The 19,379-nt window shown below is 42.6% G+C and overlaps 1 protein-coding gene across 11 annotated transcripts in view; it reads right to left on the reverse strand.

Annotated features, from left to right (window-relative positions):
- Positions 1–19,379, reverse strand: part of SGMS1 (sphingomyelin synthase 1) — a 324,458-nt gene that overhangs the window by 211,942 nt on the left and 93,137 nt on the right. For 10 of the 11 annotated variants that reach the window (XM_043926716.1, XM_043926715.1, XM_043926711.1 and 7 more), the window contains one exon: positions 15,884–15,972. The gene's annotated coding sequence lies outside the window, so the exon portion shown is untranslated. Of the gene's footprint in view, positions 1–4,711; positions 4,727–15,883; positions 15,973–19,379 lie in introns of those variants that run through there. The other variant, XM_043926721.1, reaches the window with a different exon arrangement.

Raw genomic sequence — 19,379 nt, forward strand, 5'->3', positions numbered from 1 at the left:
GGAGGGCGAGCACCTAGGGTGAGTGCATCCCCAAAGAAAGAGAACTGTGTCCAGCAGACACTCCTCCATCCCCGTCTACACCACAGTCCTCCCCCCTCCCCAAATTTTCTATCTATCTTTCTAGCTACCCTTCTCCCAGATGCTCAGGACAGGAACTGCCCTGGGCTCCTTCCCTTCCCTCGCATCTCCCCATCCCGTCAATCAAGGTGGTCCTGTGGGCTGCACCTCCTAAATACTCATCTCCATTCCCCACCTGAGAACAGGACATCGTAATAAACCTGGATGGCTGCAGCAGCTTCCAAACTGGTCTCCCCATATTTTCTGTGCTCCTATCTCCGAAAATCTAAGCTCCAGTAAGAAACCAGAGCGCCCGCTTGGAAACACATATGAAGTCGCACCAAGGCCCTTTTCTAGCTCAATGCTTCCCACTGCTCTTTGGAATAAAATTTGGATCCTGTTAACATATACACACTGCTACATATAAAACAGATAATCAATCGGGACCTACCCTATAGCACAGGAAACTCCACTCAATATTCTGTAATGACCTATATGGGAAGGGGGTCTGGGGGAGAACGGATATGTATACATAGTATGACTGAATCACTTTCCTGTTTACCTGAAACTAACAGCTCTGTAAATCAACTATACTCCAATACAAAATAAAAATTAGAATTAAAAAAAAACCTGGATCCTGGATGCCCAGGCCTGACGGCACAGTCCAGCCCTTGCTTACCTCTCCAAATCATTCAGATCCTTGTCCCCAGAGCGCACCAGCTTCTGAGCCACCTTGGCCTTCCTCCAGTCTCTCTAACAAGCCTCGCTTCTTTCTGCCTTTGCCAATTGCTCCTCCTGTCTGCAGAGACGCATTCCTCATCTCCCCGGGCACACTTCCCTCTCATTCTTTGGACCTTAAGCTGGAAGCCACTGCCCCGGGGTGACTTTCTGTTCTTCCCATCACATGCGATCCTCCACTGCCCACTTATTATACCCTGCATTTCTCCCAGCACCATCACAGCTTTAATTAAATCATTATTTCTATAATTTAATGGCTGCCCTGTTCCAATAAACTAATCTCTATGGCGACAAGGACCACATCAGTTAAATTCATTTTTGCTTCTCCAAATGCCTTAAAAAATAGCCGAGTTCAATACATATTTGGGAAGTTAAGCCTTCCTCCTCACACGTCCCTGTATTCTCTCTCAAGGAAAATATGGGGTTGCATTTTTCCACTGCACCATCTACATCTCACAAATCTGTCTTCTCATTACTAAAGTTAGGAACTATGAAAAGGCCATGCTGAAATAATGAAGTTGCAAATTGAGAAGTCCCGAGTGGAGCCATCTGGGTCATGTTTGTTTTTTTAGTTTTGTTTCATGTTACAAAATTGTCTTCCTATAGGGAAGCCCAGTTAAGCAGAGCCCATTCCTCAGACCACACAGGACTCCTCAAGGAGCAAATTAAAGTACAGGAAAGAACAGACTTCCCTCTGGTTCACAGTTATCAGAACTTTTTCATTTTAATTAAAGCTAATGGGAGCCACTCGCTCTGTGACAAGAGGTAAAAGGACAGTGTCACAAGCCCCTCACATACCAGACAGTTCACAGCTAACAGTGGGCGGCTACCCTGAGCTGCACCCTAACCAGGAACTAGACCCTTGGCAGGGTGCCTTCCCCACACACCACCTCATTTAACTGAACTGAATCTTGGCAGCCACCCCATGATCGAAGTGATTTGATCCCCAATCTGATCAAGGAGACCAAAGAGAAACGTCACTTGCTCAGGCTCATGGAGGTCGTAAGTGGCACGGCCCGGGCATCAGAAGCAGCTCTTTCAGGCTCCAAATCCTCAGCTAAGTATGTCAGTGGGGACACAGTGCTCTGGTACCAAGTGTGTCCAGAGTGCTGGTTCTGAGTGTGAATGACTTGGCTGCTCTCATCCCAGCTCCCCAGCTTACAGGACCAGAGAGGGGGAGTGACTGGCACAAGATCACACAGCGTGATGGTAGCTGGGGGCAGCCAAGAGTTCCATCCCTGCGGGACTGTCCTCCTGACAGATAGCACCTCTCCTCACAAACAACCCTAAAACCCTCAGAATAAATGTCCCCAGTTGAGCTTTCCTAAGGAATGCGGTAATGTTATAAAAATCCTAAAGTAGCCTTTAGAGTTAAGCAAAAGCAAAACAGAAGGACTTTATCACTCTCCTTTCTTGCAGCTGCCACTGGTCAGAATGCACACAAGCAGCCCCTTGTCTCCAGCTGCCACGCAGCTCTTCTAAGCGACAGAAGCCCAGGAACACAGAGGCCCTGGGCCCAGGCCAGCTGGAGCCATGCTGAACAGGCTGAAAAGCAAGCGGTTCTGACATCTCTTCATCAATGCTGTTCACTCTGGGGAAGCGATAAACACAATTTTGCACGCACTGATCATGCTTCTTTCTGTATAAGAGCAAGTTCAGGAATAAGACCTGAACCAGGGGGTCATCCCTGCGCCCTGAAACAGCCTCCTGGTTTTTATGACCCCAGCGGCAAAACCATCACCGCATCCAGGTCAGTGTGCCATGGAACCCAAGCCCTTGCCCTCTTCCCAAGTGAGCCGGCTGACAGCCAACAGCCTGGTATCACACTGGTTACCAGCCAGCGTGGGCCCTGCCAGGCTGGACCGGGGCAGCAATTACACGTGCTTGGTGTTTGGAAACTCTTCTGGAAAAGCAGCCCGACTGGGCCTAATGCCCTCCTCAGGAGGGTCAGACCCCAGCTCGCGAAGACCTTGCAGGGGGAGTCCCAGGAGAACTTCTGTTCCAACCAGGCCTCCAGACCACTGGTCCCCTGGCAACAGGGAGCCGCCCACGTCAGCTCCCACAGCAGAACCCATCAGGGCGTCTCTCTGAGTGCCCTGACGGTTGCCTACTGTCAGGAGCCCCCGCTGCCCAGCCAGAGCCACTGGTCACACCACACGAGTCCCTGGAGGGTGCTGTGTGGCAGCAATGCCGGATTTAAAACTGCGGTCACTCATTCCCTGAGATCTTTTTTTAAGTGAAAGAGAATGCACGTGAGGGCACCTCAAATATTCAAAGAGTTAAACAACCTAATGGTGTCAGAAGAGTCACCAGTTGGTATGCTGCCCACATCTGAGGACTGGGCTGCAGGGGGTATAACTTGAAGGGGTCCCCATTGTCCTTCGGGGAGGCAGGGTGATGTGGATCCCAGAGCCGCAACCTGGACCAAGTTACACCAGCTTCTACCACTCATTTCCCTCATCAGTAGACTGGGGCTAACAACAGATCTCTTGGTATCACCATGGAACATGATGTGAGAAAAAGGAAGTCATCTGTTGGCACAGTGATTGGCACATAATAAACCACAAATTAATGCTCGCTTCCTTCTTCAATGGTTTTAGAGAACTTTCGTTAGTATCACGTATTCCTTTCCTTTTCCTCTTTTATTAATCGCTGACAATCTTCTTTCAAAATTAACAACCCACATATATTCATATTTTCCTTACGAATATGTGTGGAAAAGAATATCAAGATATATGTCCAAAGATGCTCACTCCAGCATTAATTGTGATCTTCAAAAAAAAGTAATACCTGCTCACTAGAATTCAATCACAGCACTTGCAATAAATGAGGTAGTTCAGTGAGTGCTAATAAAAGGAAAGTACTATAAGGTATGGGCTTCCCTGGTGTCTCAGAAGGTAAAGAATCTGCCTGCAATGCAGGAGACCGGGGTATGATCCCTGGGTTGGGAAGATCCCCTGGAGGAAGGCATGGCTACCGACTCCAGTGTTCTTGCCTGGAGAACCCCTGTGGACAAAGGAGCCTGGCAGGCTACAGTCCATGGGATTGCAAAGAGTCAGACACGACTGAGTGACTTTCATAAATAAGTTCATTATGTATATGTTAGCTTTGGTGTCCAAATAATTTACCAGTAGGGAGAATAAAAGGAATAAGGGTAGACAGATATGGAACACAAAATAATGGCCCCATGTCCACATCCTGTGGACAGAACCTGTGACTATGTTACCTAACTCTGCAGATGTGATAAATTAAGGATTTTGACATGGGAAGAGTATCCTGGTTATCCAGGCTGCCCCAATCTAATCACTTGGGTTCTTCAAATCAGAAACCCTTTCCTGGATTTGACCACAAATAAACATCAGAGAGAAAATGGAGGAAGAGGCTACAGGCCAAAGAATAGTGGCCGCCTCTCGAAAGTCTTAGACACGCTGATTTTAACCAAGAAAAGGCCAAAAGTTTCAGACACGCCGATTTTAACCCAGAAAAGGCCAAAAGTCTCAGACACGCTGATTTTAACCCAGTGAGACCCATGTTGGGCTTCTGACTTAAAGAAGCATTAAGATAATAAATTTGTGTCGTTTCATAACAGTAACATTGTGGTAAAAAATATACCAGCAATAGAAACTAACAGAGGAGTAAAAGGGGTAACTTACTTATAATTTTATATCCTTCTAGTACTCCAGTATTTCTAGTATAATTTTATATATTCTTTCTAGTATTTATATCTATCCATATTCTTGTCTGAATTTTTATATTATGACTTCAACTCTTATTTAATTGGGAAGGAAGAGAAGAAATTCTTTACCCTGCTTCAGTGTTATGATTCCCTGATCACAAAAGCTTTCATATGGCACTTGGTTCATTTTGCCTGAAAAACTGAGTGCTCTCCTTCAGGACCAAACAAAAGTCTACTTACAAGACCCAACTGAAGCGACACATCCCAGGTCAGGGTTTCCTCCTTAGGGGGTCTCTCCTGCAGCTGCACTTAAGGGGGTTGCACACAGCTCAGGTGATCACACTGGATGGTGAACTCCTTGAAAACAGGGCTTGCGGCTTATTTGGCTATGCAAACCCAACCCTCATAATAGGCATTGCAAGTGGTTAATGATTAAGTGTTTGCTCCGCTGAAATACTGGATTGCATTAAATCCAAACCAACCTAGTAAGCCCCGGTTTTAAATTAACAAGGAGTCTTCTACCGGGAAAAGACTGCTGCAAGCTCAGAGGCATTATCCAGCTATCTGTCCCATAAAGGGAGAAGTTACATCCTTCAGCCCCACAAATCAAGCAGAGTTCAATCTTCCTTCAAAATCAAATTTTGACTTCAATTTACAGAAGATGGTGGTTATCAAGAGATACTGCTTCAGAGCTCCACTGAATTTTCAGTCTGAATCTTCTAATTCCTGCTATCAACATTTGCGAGTTATATTTAAATTATACTAGCTATAGTGATGAAATAAGCCTTCCTTCTTCCCATCTAAATCAAAACTTGGGTTTTTTCCCAATACAATATTGTATCATCCATTCTAGGGGGAAAAAAAATCACAGCCCAGTTGTTATAGCTGAGATTTAAAACAATCTAAAAATGTATGTAAGTCTACTCCATTAATGACTGTTCTAACGGCAAAGAAGCCAGGAAAGGAGATAGAGCAACAATTGATTAAATGTTCACGCACTAAAGACTGCATCTGCTAAAGCAAGAGTCAGAAGCTCTTGTTTTAATCTCCCAAAAGCATTCTGTTTAAAAATATTAGAACTTCTATCTCTACAGTCATAGTTATTTCCATTGCTCAATTAGAGGCCAAAGTACTAAAGAGGCTACACTTTGGTGTTTGAACAAGACAATATTGTAATTAATGACTTCACAAATCCTCATCTATCCAATCATGGGCAAGTGACAGACACTGAACTCTTCATGAGTACTCAATCTAAAGAACATCATTAATTATTCACTTTTGTTGTTGGTGGTGTTTTCATCTTAAAGTCAGATTTATTGGAATATAATTTACAAGCAGTTATCCATCCTTTTTAGGTAACAGTTCCATAAGTTTCAACCAAAACATATAGTCATGTCATCATCACCACAGTTAAGATACGGGTAAAAGTTCCCTATACCCTTTGTAAGCCAAGTGAAGTGAAGTCGCTCAGTCGTGTCCGACTCTTTGCGACCCCATGGACTATAGCTCACCAGGCTCCTCCATCCATGGAAATTTCTAGGCAAGAGTACTGGAGTGGGTTGCCATTTCCTTCTCCAGGGGATCTTCCTGACCCGGGGCTCGAACCCGGGTCTCCCACATTGCAGGTAGACGCTTTACTGTCTGAGCCAGTCAAGCTTCTCCCCAATTCCCAGCCCCAGGAAACCATTGGTCTTTTTTCTAACCCTATACTTTTGCCTTTTTCAGAATGTCATATAAATGGAATCATGCACAGAATGTATCTTTTTGAGTGTGACTTCTTTCACATAACATAATGCATTTGAGAGTCATCCAGTTAGTTATGTTTGTTCTTTGTTAGTACTGAGTAATATTCCATTGATGCCCAGTTTGCTTATCCACTCTCTTGTTGAAGGACATGTGAGTCTTTTCAAGTTATGGGCAATTAGAAATAAAACTGTTGGGAGCTCCCTGGTGGTCCAGTGGTTACAACTCTGATCTTTCACTGCTGAGGGCCTGGGTTCAATCCCTGGTCAGGGAATTAAGTTCTTGCAAGCAGCCAAACTAAATAAATAAACAAACTAAATAACACTGTTGCAAATATTAGCCTACAGGTTTTTGTGTGAACAGAGGTTATTTCTCTGGGGTAAGTATCTAGGAGTGAAATTGCTATATGGTAAGTATATATTTAACTTTGCAAAAAAAAAACAAAAACAAAAAAACCCACATGTTTTCCAAAGTGGCTGTACCATTCTATATTCCTGCTAGAAATGCAAAAGAGTTCAAGTTGTTCTGTATCTTTGCCAGGACTTGGTAATATCTATTTTTATTTGCCTTTAAATAACTCTTTTTTTGGCCAAGATACTTGGCCGTGATACACGGCTTGTGGTTAGTTCCCCAACCAGGGATTGAACCCTCGCCTTCAACAGTGAAAGCACAGAGTCTTAACCACTGAGCCACCAGGGGATTCCCAAAATACTTTGAGACTCATACAGAAGTTACAAAAATAGTGGAGAGCTCCCATGCATGCACCTCTTATCTTATCTAACCACAATAAAACTATTAAAAGCAAGAACTTGACATTGGTACAATACTGCTAACCAAAACACAGATCCTGTTAAGATTTCATTAGTTTTGACATGTTCAGTTCCTGCCCTTTCTTTTGTGTGCAGTTCTACCGTATTTCATCACATGTAGAGATTCATATAAGCACTACTATAATCAGAATATGTATCTGTTCCATTAAGCACATTCTATTCTGAAAAGACATTTTTGGTTCTGTAAACATCATCTGCTGGAAGAGACTTCAGTAAATGATGACTTTCTTCTGCCCTTTTTATTGACCAAATTAGAACACTGTTATCCAAAATTTAAAAGAAAAAAGAAACAGACTCACAGATATAGAGAACAAACTAGTGGTCAGCAGTGGGAAGAGCAAAGAGGGGGAGGGAGCAAGATATGTAGGGGATTAAGAGGTACAAAGTCTAAGGTATAAAGTAAGCTACAAGGATATACTGCACAACAAAGGGAATATAGCCAGTGATTTTATAATAACTATAAATGGAGTATAACCTTTACAAATTGTGAATCACTATGTTGTACACCTGTGTACATCAACCACACTTCAATTTAAAAAAAAAAAATGTCAATTATCTATTCTCAGGCTTCACTGTGCAAACCCCACCATTGACTTTTCTGTTCACTTTTCAGGCTGGGTGTCTGCCCTGTTCATTCTTTCCTTATTATATGCCAAGCCCAGTGGAGGCAATATGGACGTAAGGTTGAAAAGGAGACCAACAGTTCTCATCTCTAAAAGGACTTAAGAGTGGAGAGATACTTACACACACACACAGTTACAAACTGGGACAAGTGCTATCCATGAATGAGAAGTAAAACATGATCTGGTTTGGACCGGGAGGTCTTTGTACTCTACGCTCATTCGGAAACTCAGTATTTATGAGGCCTTCCCACCAAAACACAGCATCTAAGTATCAGGGCCATTAAACAGTGAGTACGTGACCAACAAATTCTTACAGCGGAAGAATATAAGGAAGTCCTCCAGCACTGAGAAACTGTACCAAGGACTGTTCACCTTCTTAGGTCAAAGCCCACCCATGTTGTTACTTTAGGGATAGCTGCAGCCTCCCAAATTCCTTTCCAACCCTCTGCCACAGTGAGCCAAATCCACCATTAGAGATCCTTTCGTTATAGAGGCATCCCCCTGCTCCAGACTAGTCACAGTGGAGTCCATCAGGAAGGGGGTGAGTCACAGGAACGCCCCATCCGCTTCTGGCTGATGGCTGCTATGACCCTCTTCTTCTGTCCCGGGGGCCATACTTACACACCTTCCAGGACCAAGTTGCTCCCTCTCCCCTTGTGTCCTCACTATAGCTAGTCCATGTCTTTACCAGAAGTCATCTCTGACTATTTGCTCCCACATTTCTCTCCCCTTCTCCACCAACAGCACAAAGGGTCTGATTCGTCTCTGTACCTCCTGGCATCTGCACACAGCTGCTGTGTACACAGGAGGTGGTCAGTAAACGTTTTCTGAATATTCAAGGCACGTCTATCAGATTATAATGTGTGAAGTGTGGCTTTGAGGGAATGAATGAGTCTGAACGTGAAAGACACCACTGCAGGCATTGGACAGTTGACCCATTTCAAGAATCGTACAACAGGGTAGCTAAATGTAACAGTAGGATGCTTGGACACCTGATAGAGGGGAGGGCAGGACACGGGAGATGTGTGAGGGAGGAAGAAATAAGACACGTCTGTACCCGATGAAGCTCAGGACCAGCCCAGCTGTGACACTTGCCAGGAAAATGGCAGCTAGACTGTGGTGGAGAGGAGGAAGGCAGAGGGCAGGCTCTGTGCCCACGGCTTCATTTCTCTCTTTTTTAAAAAACATTCTGTTTGTTTGGCTGCATCGGGTCTTATCTGTGGCACATGGGACCTTTATTGCAGCACATGGGCTCTCTAGTTGTGGTGTAGGGGCCTAATTGTCCCATAGTATGTGGGATCTTAGTTCCCCGACCAGGGATCGAACCCGTGTCCCCTGCATCAGAAGGCAGATTCTTAACCACTGGACCACCAGAGAAGTCCCTCCAGGGCTTTGTTTCTGAGGGCATTTGCCATGGGCTGGGCTAGGGGAGGCCAGGAATTCAAAAAGGAGCAAGCGCGTGCAACAGCTGCTGTGAGAGTCAGCCCGGAAATCAGTCAGAAATGAGAGTGAAAGAAAAAAAATCCCCAAAAGCAGCTAGTTTGTAGTACACGTTTCTGCCTCTTTCTAATCTTTTTCTTAAAGTCACACATGGCTTCCAAAACACCCTGGGGCCCTCTGTGAAAGAGGCAACAAAGTGTGTTTGAAGGCCTCGGAGGGCTGGCTACAAGCCTGAAATGCCTCCTGGGCCCAGGCTTGCTAAAGAGCTGATGAAAAAATACAATAAAGCACAGCTCTTGGCTAGTGGAGCCTCTTGCACAGAGAAATTGTTTACATTTAGTGATTAGTAAATGCAGGAACTGCCAAATCAAAACACTCATTGTTTTGCAATCTTAAAATAATTGTTTTGTCCTTATTTTAAAGTATCAGAAAAATATTCCAGTCCATGTTTTCAAAATCACTAGCTGCTGCAATGAATGACCACGTGACTTTTAACTAAGACTTTCGCTGAATCAGCACCCTAACCTCTGCCACCCCACGGATGTGACTGTAAACCCCCTGAAGAGGGGGGTGCGCTATGGGCAACCTCACTTCTGCCTCCTGAAACACCTAGCAAGTCTCAGGGATGACCTGCTTGGAGAACCACCGGTGATGCTCTGAAATGTATTCAGAAACTAACATAGGGACAACCCTTCCTATCAGTTTCACTTACAGTTTTTCTGTTCTGCTCATATATGTGTAATAAATGCTGCCATTATGATGCTAGTTACTAAAAACTTTGAGCACCCCAGATCCAGGGAGCTTAGTACCAGGAGGTTTGTGGTACCTCAAGTTGGAGTCACGAAAAAATTGCTTCCACTCTCTCTGCTTTAACTAAGGTTTCAATCCAATTCCTGCTAACACAGGACACCACAGGGCAGAGCAGAAACTGACAATCACTAGGTAGTTTTCAGGAGCTACTGGGGAAAAGAGCAAAGCGAGGAAAACTGCCCTGACCAGCTCCAGTTCACAACTGTTAGCAGACACTGCAGGGACCCTCTGGCCCCCAGAGTACTGTCAACTGAAAAAGATGCACAGCCTAAAAGTGGAGAGTTATGTTTGTTCGCAGACCTTACTAAGGACTATAGCCAGGGACTGCTGTCTTGCAGATAGCTTTGAAAAACTCTTTCCAAGAGATAAGGGAGGAGCCAGGAGATATAGGAATTTTTCCTACAGGGAAAAGAAAAATCTGGTTAAACATCAAAAGATTGCTGTTAATCACAAAATCCAGATATCTCAAGCTAATTTATGTATGTGGAAGACGCAAGAGTCTGGGTTTCTTGAAGCTGTTCCTTTGATAAGCATCTTAGCTACATAGGGCCAGTCTCGGGTTTTTCTCCATCCTGAATTCCCCTCATTGTTCACCATCCAGGTGGCTGAAGTGGCTGACAGTTTGATGGCTAGCAGCCTGTTTTTCTCCATCCTGAGTTCCCCTCAGCCTACAAGGTCTGGGTGGCTGCTACAGTGGCTGATGACTTTATGGCCACAACAGTCCTTACTAAATCCTTTACTAAAACAACAGGCAGTTTTTGTTTTTGTTTTTGTTTTTTTGGTCCACTGTACCCACCAGCCAGCACACATTTTCCCCAAGGAAACATCAGGTACACATTTTTCCCAAGTGCTTGAGTGGTCTAAATTCTGCTTCTCCTCCCCTACACCCATCCCAAAATCAAAACTTGTTTCCAATCAGTTCAGTCAGGAAATAGACAGTCAACTCTGTGAAACATACAAAGGATTCTCCTACTCCAGAGGTTGAACTAACCATATTCAGGATGTTAAAATATCTTCCAAGTCCTTATTCACCCAAAAGCTATTATAATAATCAATTTAAAGATGAGAATAGCACTAAAAAATGCATTAAACACATATTATCAATTAATGAGATCAGTATTAAGCACTATATTAAGTTCAAAATCATACCACTTAACCCCAAACTGTTTTTATTATATTTACATACATTTTTTTTTTAAACTATAAGCTATTTTGCACAAATATTCCTAACTGCTCTTTCACATCAGAAACTGGAACTGGGTTATTCTTCAGCAGAAGAATACTGACAGGGAGAAGCAGGAACTATCTACAAAATGACCAAGAGGGAATGTTATTCCCCTTGTAGTTTCAAACCCATAAAGGACAACTATGAATCAAAGCTAGGCTGAAGTTCAATTTCAACTATAATCCTACCCAAGGAAAGGAAGTGCATTGTTAAATTCAAAAGACCCAAACAAGGGATCAAAAGCTGTCTGTGAGCACCAAACAAAAGATATTTCATATTATCAACCTACAAATGCTAAAAATGCAATTCTCTGCAGTTATGACTCCACCTACATGTCATTGTGTTCCATCATAGGTATTTCTAAAGGATGTAGTCTAAGCAGAACGCCCATTTTTCCTAGCTAATATGAGGACAAGGAGAAGGGAAACCAACATTCTGGCAATTGTCTACCTACCATGGGTATCAAACTTTGATATATATATATATATTTTTTCAAACTTTGATATATAATAATCAATGTCCTTTAATGACCCTTTCTAAACCCTCACTTTTAAAAGCTAGCATCTAGAATAAGAACTGCAATTCTCAGACTCTTGGCAGCTAGGTATAGTTGTGTGGCTATGTTTTACCCCAGCTGTTCTCAAAGTAGGGTACTTCCAAAGAGGCCTATGTTATAGGTAATCCATGAGGCCAAAGTTATTTTTATAATAATATTAAGATGGTATTTGCCTTTTCAATGCTCTTTCTCTGTGCGTATATTCAGGGGAGTTTTTCAGAGGCTACATGACATGTGATATCACACATTGAATGCAGAAGCTGATTTGAGAATCCAGGTACTTTCTATTAAGCCAGACATTAAAAAAGATTTATAAAAATGTATAGCAGTGGTAGTTGTCTCACTAACAGTTGAAAAATAGCTATTCCTCCCCAAAAAAGTAACTGATGCTAACCTATAAGAGTTTATTATTTCTAAATAAATATTTTTTTAAATTTCTCACTTTTAATTTTTAACAGAAAATATTTGCATTAGATTCCCATTGCTGCTATAACAAATGGCTATAAATGGGTAGCTTAAAATGACACAAATTATAGTTCTGGATGTCAGAAGTCTACAAACAGGCCTTCCAGGGCTAAAACAGAGGTGTTGGCAGGGCTGAGCTCCTCCTGAACCCAGAGGAGAATGTGTCCCTTGCCTCTTCCAGTTTCTGGAGGCTACCTGCATTCCTTGGCTCATGGTTCCCCCTTTCGGTAACGGCATCACTTCAACCTCTGCTCCTGTAACTGCTTCTCTGACTCTGACACTCCTGTCTTCCTCTTATAAGGACTCTTTTGACTACACTGAGCCCTCCTGATTAATCCAGGACAATCTCTGCATTGCGAGATCCTTAATGTAATCACGCTGGCAGTCTCTTTTGCCAGGTAAAGTAACATATGCATCAGTTCTGGGGATTAGTAAGTAGACATCTTTGGGGGCTTATTTCTCTGCCTGTCGCAAAATGTTAGCTATAACTCATATAAACAAAGTCTTTTGGGGCCCTCAATCATTTTTAAAGAGTATAAAGGGGCCTCAAGCCAAAACATTTGAGAACCATTGCTCCAGCATATGAATAGATGAGGTGGGAAAATGAAAACACAGAAAAGTTAAGTGATTAACCAAAGTCATAGAAACTTCAAGTAGACATTCAACTTGAAGCCAGGTCATCTGGCTACTAATGAACCTAACGTGCTGCTGCTGCTAAGTCGCTTCAGTCATGTCCGACTCTGTGTGACCCCAAAGACGGCAGCTTACCAGGCTCCCCCATCCCTAGGATTCTCCAGGCAAGCACACTGGAGTGTGTTACCATTTCCTTCTCCAATGCATGAAAGTGAAAAGTGAAACCTAACGTGGCTCCCTCTAAATCATGCTTCCCACCCTGAAAACCTGGCCTGAGACAAAGGCAAACAGAAATTATTTTGTGGGCATGTTTGCAGGCACCAGACAAAGGGCGCAATAACAAGTATTCAGATGCGAATTTGGTGAGGAGCAAGGAGGGCAGGTTGGAGAAGAAGGCGTTTAAAACAATTCTACGTTTCAGAACCTTCTTTAGAAATATACAAATTTATGATGTCATGTGAGAAAGGAGGAAAATGTTACAAATGGCTAAGTTTTCCAGGGTTGAGTCAGAGAGCAGTGAGGAACTGTTCTTGGTCTAGAGAGCACAATCAGGACAGAAGTCTAGGAGATGCACGGTGGGCGTGAAGCAAAGCATAGCTCTGGGTCACACACGGGGCCTGGCGAGCAAACTCAGGTCTATGCTCACTCGTCCCGACAATGCCTGTCAAGTCCTAGTTTTGATGCCCTGACTAAAAATGACACTTGAAAGACCACATTCTGGAGCTCTCTCTCTGCACCATTTTGATACAACTGGAGTCACAATTTTGCAGCAGGAAAGAAACTGCATTCAGATGAACTGTATTAAAATCATGCTAATGACTCAAATCACACTCTTCCAAGGGATACATTTATAGTTAAAAGAGGAGAACGGGGTGGCTCAAAGGGCCAGTTGCTGATCTATCAAATGAACTGGCCAGTCCAGGCCAACAGAACTGGGGGAAGTGGTAATCAGACCCTTTTCAGACCCAAGCAGTTTGTGCTTGTGAATGATGGCTCCCCGGCCCAAAGCCTGGACAGGATCTCCTCGGGGACCCACTGGCCATTCCTGGTAAACTTCTCCATTTCTTCTTCATCTCTTTCCTAGCACTCCAGGCAAAGTTCCTGGAGTGTTCAGCCAACCAAACCAAGATGGCAGTAGAACATGAACTGACAGCCAACAATAACCAAGCAAATAAGAACACAGACTAAGTAACCACTCACTAGAATTTGCTATCCAAGGGAGGAAAAGACAGAATTACCTGATATTTATATCTTCCAAGTGAAGGTATGGGTCCAATAAGAGGTAGCCCCTGGGAGAATCTCTCATCACAGAGTTCAGCATTTCCCGGGAATGTTTTCTGTGCCTACCTTCTCTATGATAACACTAACATTAAAAAATCCAATTTATAGCCTGCAAAGCACAAAGATTCTGCAGAGTAGAAACCTGCCTAACATATCACTGTCAACACAAAATCCTAATCCACACACTCCCATCAAATCTGTGTGGCCTCTGAAAAGGTATGATTGCCTACAGATGATATTTCTGTTGCAGAATGAATTAAAAAACTATTAAATCAGCACTCTCAGTTGACATCTATTTTGAAATAATATTTTTTTCCCATGTGCCGAAGCACAAGGCAATTTAACATTTTAGAGACCAAAATCTTCAAGCTACTTTCTATGTCCATTAAGAGGACACAGAATATAAGTTTGCAGAAGTCTACAGAGATGATGCCTCTAATTCACAGCAGTAAATATCTATTTCCTGTACTCCACACGTGGAAGAAGGGCCTTTTCAGTCAGAGATCCACATATTTAGGATTCTGGGTAAAAAGAAAAGTGATACTTTAGCAGAAAATAGACTATGACTCTGCTCTTGGGAGTTATTCTAAAAGTAGCGATTCCACCTTCCAAGGAAGTAAATATTAAATGGAAGAACTGGAAAAAGAACCCAAGTAAATGTGTAAGGATATAATATGTGAGAACACAAATCAACAAAAACTTCAATCAAAAAGAATGAAGATGAGCAATGAAACCTCAACATAATTGAAAGAGAGACTGTTAGATTATTTTCAAAAAACAAAATAAAAAAACAAACAAACAAAACTTCAAGACTGAAAAATTTCTCTACATTAAAGTCATAAACTCTGCTCTCCAAAGGACACTTAAAAAAAAAAAGCTCAATCTCGCCATTCATTAGAAAATGTAAATTGAGACCACAATGATATACTATTTTATACTCATTAGAATGGCAACAAAACACCAAACGTTAGAAGGAAATGGAGCAACAGATAAACTATGATAGATTTTTGGAGTAGAATTTTATTTAACAATAAAAATTCATTTACTACTATTACATGCAACAAGTGAATCTTAAAAATACAACTGAGTGAAAAAACTAAAGCTGCAGAATATCACATGCAATATACTATTCTTATCAAGATTATAAACAAGTAAAACTAGGCAATTTTTGTTTGGATATATATATGGACATAGTAACATCATGCGCCAGAATGGAAGTTAACTACCGCTACAAAGAACACTGTTTAGTTCAAATGACTTTTACTTTTGGTAGACAGACTTTCTCTGAAAAGAAGTGAAGAAGTTTCCATATTTAGTTCTAGGGCAAATTCTTAATCGCATGTCTGAGAAGCACTGGCCTAGACTCCTCAACTCCAGAGAAGGAGCAGACCTGGTAAATGTAATCTTCCTGGATAAGGAGTTACAACCCAAGGCAATTCTGATTAGAGGAAATGACTCCCCCGGGCCTCCCTGATGTTTTTTGATCTGGCAAGGCCCTTTTCTGTCACTTCCTATGACTCAGAGAGACACTTTTTCTGGTGCCCTTTGTTTTATGTGTTTCTTCCACCCTGGCCCATGTTGCCTTCTGCCTCCAATGAGGAAAGTGGCCTCTTCAAACCTTTCTCCTTCCTCCGGCAAACCACCCTGGCCTTTCCTTGGCTGATTTTGATCTGGGGCTGAAGACCTGAAAGATCCCTCCATCCATCAGAGCCTCACAGACCACTGCAGAACTAAGCAGGAGAGATTCTGAGGAACTTCAGATCCATGAGATGTTTGAGAACAGATAAAACACTCAGTTTGACTTACGTGTCCTCTTATACGCTCTCTGCCATCTCCTACGTCACTGTTCCTGAAATTCAGAAATTACACCACTTCTTTGGTCACTGCAGCTTTGCCTAGAATAATAAAGGCAGGGAATTAGAAATGAGGCAACCAGAAGGAACAAAAAGGTCCAAGGGAGTGGGGGGGGAACACACTCTTCTACAATCATTCTTCACATTTAAAAGAAAGGCCACCTGAATTAAGGGAAGTCTTTACCTTGGTCCATATTTAACTAAGCTATTAATACTAATTTTATGTTTGTAGAAGAAACCATTATTATTTACAAAAAGTTTTCACATGTGTTTTCACATTGAAGTTGTAAGATACTGAGGCTAGGCAAATATTATTGTAAAATGCAGTGGCCAAATTTCCCAAGGTTAAGGAACTTTCCAGTGACCCTTCAGCCGGCAAGCATCAGAGTAGGAATCTTGAACACTCTATGACTCCTTAAAAACAGGTACAATAAAGGACAGAGATGGTACGGACCTAACATAAGCAGAAGATATTAAGAAGAGGTGGCAAGAATACATAGAAGAACTATACAAAAAAGATCTTCACGACCCAGAAAATCACAATGGTGTGATCACTCACCTAGAGCCAGGCATCCTGGAATGCGAAGTCAAGTAGGCCTTAGGAAGCATAACTAAGAACAAAGCTAGTGGAGGTGATGGAATTCCAGTTGAGCTAATTCAAATCTTCAAAGATGATGCTGTAAAAGTGCTGCACTCAACATGTCAGCAAATTTGGAAAACTCAGCAGTGGCCACAGGACAGGAAAAGGTCAGTTTTCATTCCAATCCCAAAGAAAGGCAATGCCAAAGAACGCTCAAAATACCACACAATTGCATTCATCTCACACACTAGCAAAGTAATGCTCTGAATTCTCCAAGCCAGGCTTCAACAGTACCTGAACCGTGAACTTCCAGATGTTCAAGCTGGAATTAGAAAAGGCAGAGGAACCAGAAATCAAAATGCCAACACCTGCTGGATCATCAAAAAAGCAAGAGAGTTCCAGAAAAATATCTACTTCTGCTTTATTGTCTACACCAAAGCCTTTGACTGTGTGGATCACAATAAACTGTGGAAAATTCTGAAAGAGATGGGAATACCAGACCACCTGACCTGCTTCCTGAGAAATCTGTATGCAGGTCAGGAATCAACAGTTAGAACTGGACATGGAACAACCGACTGGTTCCAAATCAGGAAAGGAGTACGTCAAGGCTGTATATTGTCACCCTGCTTATTTAACTTATATGCAGAGTACATCATGAGAAATGCTGGGCTGGATGAAACACAAGCTGGAATCAAGATTGCCTGGAGAAATATCAATAACCTCAGATATGCAGATGATACCACCCTTATGGCAGAAGGCAAAGAAGGACTAAAGAGCCTCTTGATGAAAGTGAAAGAGGAGAGTGAAAAAGTTGGCTTAAAACTCAACATTCAGAAAACAGATCATGGCATCTGATCCCATCACTTCATGGCAGATAGATGGGGAAACAATGGAAACAGTGAGAGACTTTATTTTGGGGGGCTCCAAAATCATTGCAGATGGTGATTGCAGCCATGAAATTAAAAGACGCTTGCTCCTGGGAAGAAAACCTAGACAGCATATTAAAAAGCAGAGACATTACTTTGCCAGCAAAAGTTCGTCTAGGCAAAGCTATGGTTTTTCCAGTAGTCATGTATGGATGTGAGAGTTGGACTATAAAGAAAGCTGAGCACTGAAGAATTGATAATTTTGAACTCTGGTGTTGGAGAAGACTTTTGAGAGTCCCTTGGACTGCAAGGAGATCCAACCAGTCCATCCTAAAGGAAATCAGTCCTGAATATTCATTGGAAGGACTGATGCTGAAGCTGAAACTCCAATACTTTGGCCACCTGATGCAAAGAACTGACTCATTGGAAAAGATCCTAATGCTGGGAAAGACTGAAGTCAGGAGAAGGGGATGACAAAGGATGAGATGTTTGGATGGCATCACCGACTCAATGGACATGAGTTTGAGCAGGCACCAGGAGTTGGTGACGGACAGGGCGGCCTGGCATGCAGCAGTCCGTGGGGTGGCAAAGAGTCAGACACGACTGAGTGATTGAACCGAACTAAATGACTCCTCATTCCAATCTCTTCCGTGGCACCAAATGATACAATGGTTTCAATTTGAAAAGCAGCACTATTATTTCTTCTTGTACTACATACACTTTCTCAGCCAACAGATATAGAAATGCCTTTGCCTGCTGAGTGACACGCTAGAGAAGGAAATGGCAACCCACTCCAGTGTTCTTGCCTGGAGAATCCCAGGGACGGAGGAGTCTGGTGGGCTGCCGTCTATGGGGTCACACAGAGTCGGACACAACTGAAGTGACTTAGCAGCAGCAGCAGATGCTGAGTGACACAGACAGTGCCATAGAATTAAATGTTTATTTACCAGAGACAACCCAAAGGGTGGAAAATCCACAAGATAGTTAAGAAACACATGTTTCTTTTCCACATACCTTCTTTTTCTCTTTAAGTTATAAAATTGCTAGGCTTTGTTTCTCTTTCTCTCTCTCTTTTTGGAAATAATTTCATGTGTAGAGAAAGTTGTAAAATAATATCAAGAATGCCATGTACTCTTTACCCAAATATTCACCTACTATTAACATTTAACACATAGAATCATTCACTCTTTCTCTCTCTATAGATACCTGCATTCACTCAACATTTTTTTGTGCCTGTACCACGTGGAAAAAAGTTCCATACATCATGGCGCTAAATACTTCAGAATTTATTTCTTAAGAATAGGCATATTCTTATATAACCATAATGTTAGTATCAATCTTGGTAAATCTAATATTGATATAATACTTCAATTGTATTACTTCAGGAGAGTATTTGTTGTTGTTGTTCAGTCACTCAGTTTTGTCTGACTCTTTTGTGACCCCATGGATGCAGCATGCCAGGCTTCCCTGTCCTTCATCATCTCCCAGAGTTTGCTCAAACTCATGTCCATTGAATCAGTGATGCCATCCAACCATCTCATCTCTGTCACCCCCTTCTCCTCCTGCCTTTAATCGTTCCCAGCATCAGGGTCTTTCGCAATGAGTTGGCTCTTCTCACATCAGGTAGCCAATATTGGAACTTCAGATTCAGCCTCAGTCCTTACAACGAATATTCAGGGTTGATTTCCTTTAGGACTGACTGGTTTGATCCCCTTGCTGTCCAAGGGACTATATAGTCCTCCCCTTCCCTGATAGCTCAGTTGGTAAAGAACCCACCTGCAATGCAGGAGACCCTGGTTCGATTCCTGGGTCGGGAAGATCACTTGGAGAAGGGATAGGCTACTCACTCCAGTATTCTTGGGCTTCCCTGCTAGCTCAACTGCTAAAGAATCTGTCTGCAATGCAGGAGACCTGAGTTTGATCCCTGTGTTGGGAAGATCCCCTGGAGAAGGGAAAGGCTACCCACTCTAGTATTCTGGCCTGAAGAAATTCATGGACTGTAT

This window comes from Cervus elaphus, chromosome 15 (genome assembly GCF_910594005.1).
Source record: "Cervus elaphus chromosome 15, mCerEla1.1, whole genome shotgun sequence".
Taxonomy (NCBI): Eukaryota; Metazoa; Chordata; class Mammalia; order Artiodactyla; family Cervidae; genus Cervus; species Cervus elaphus.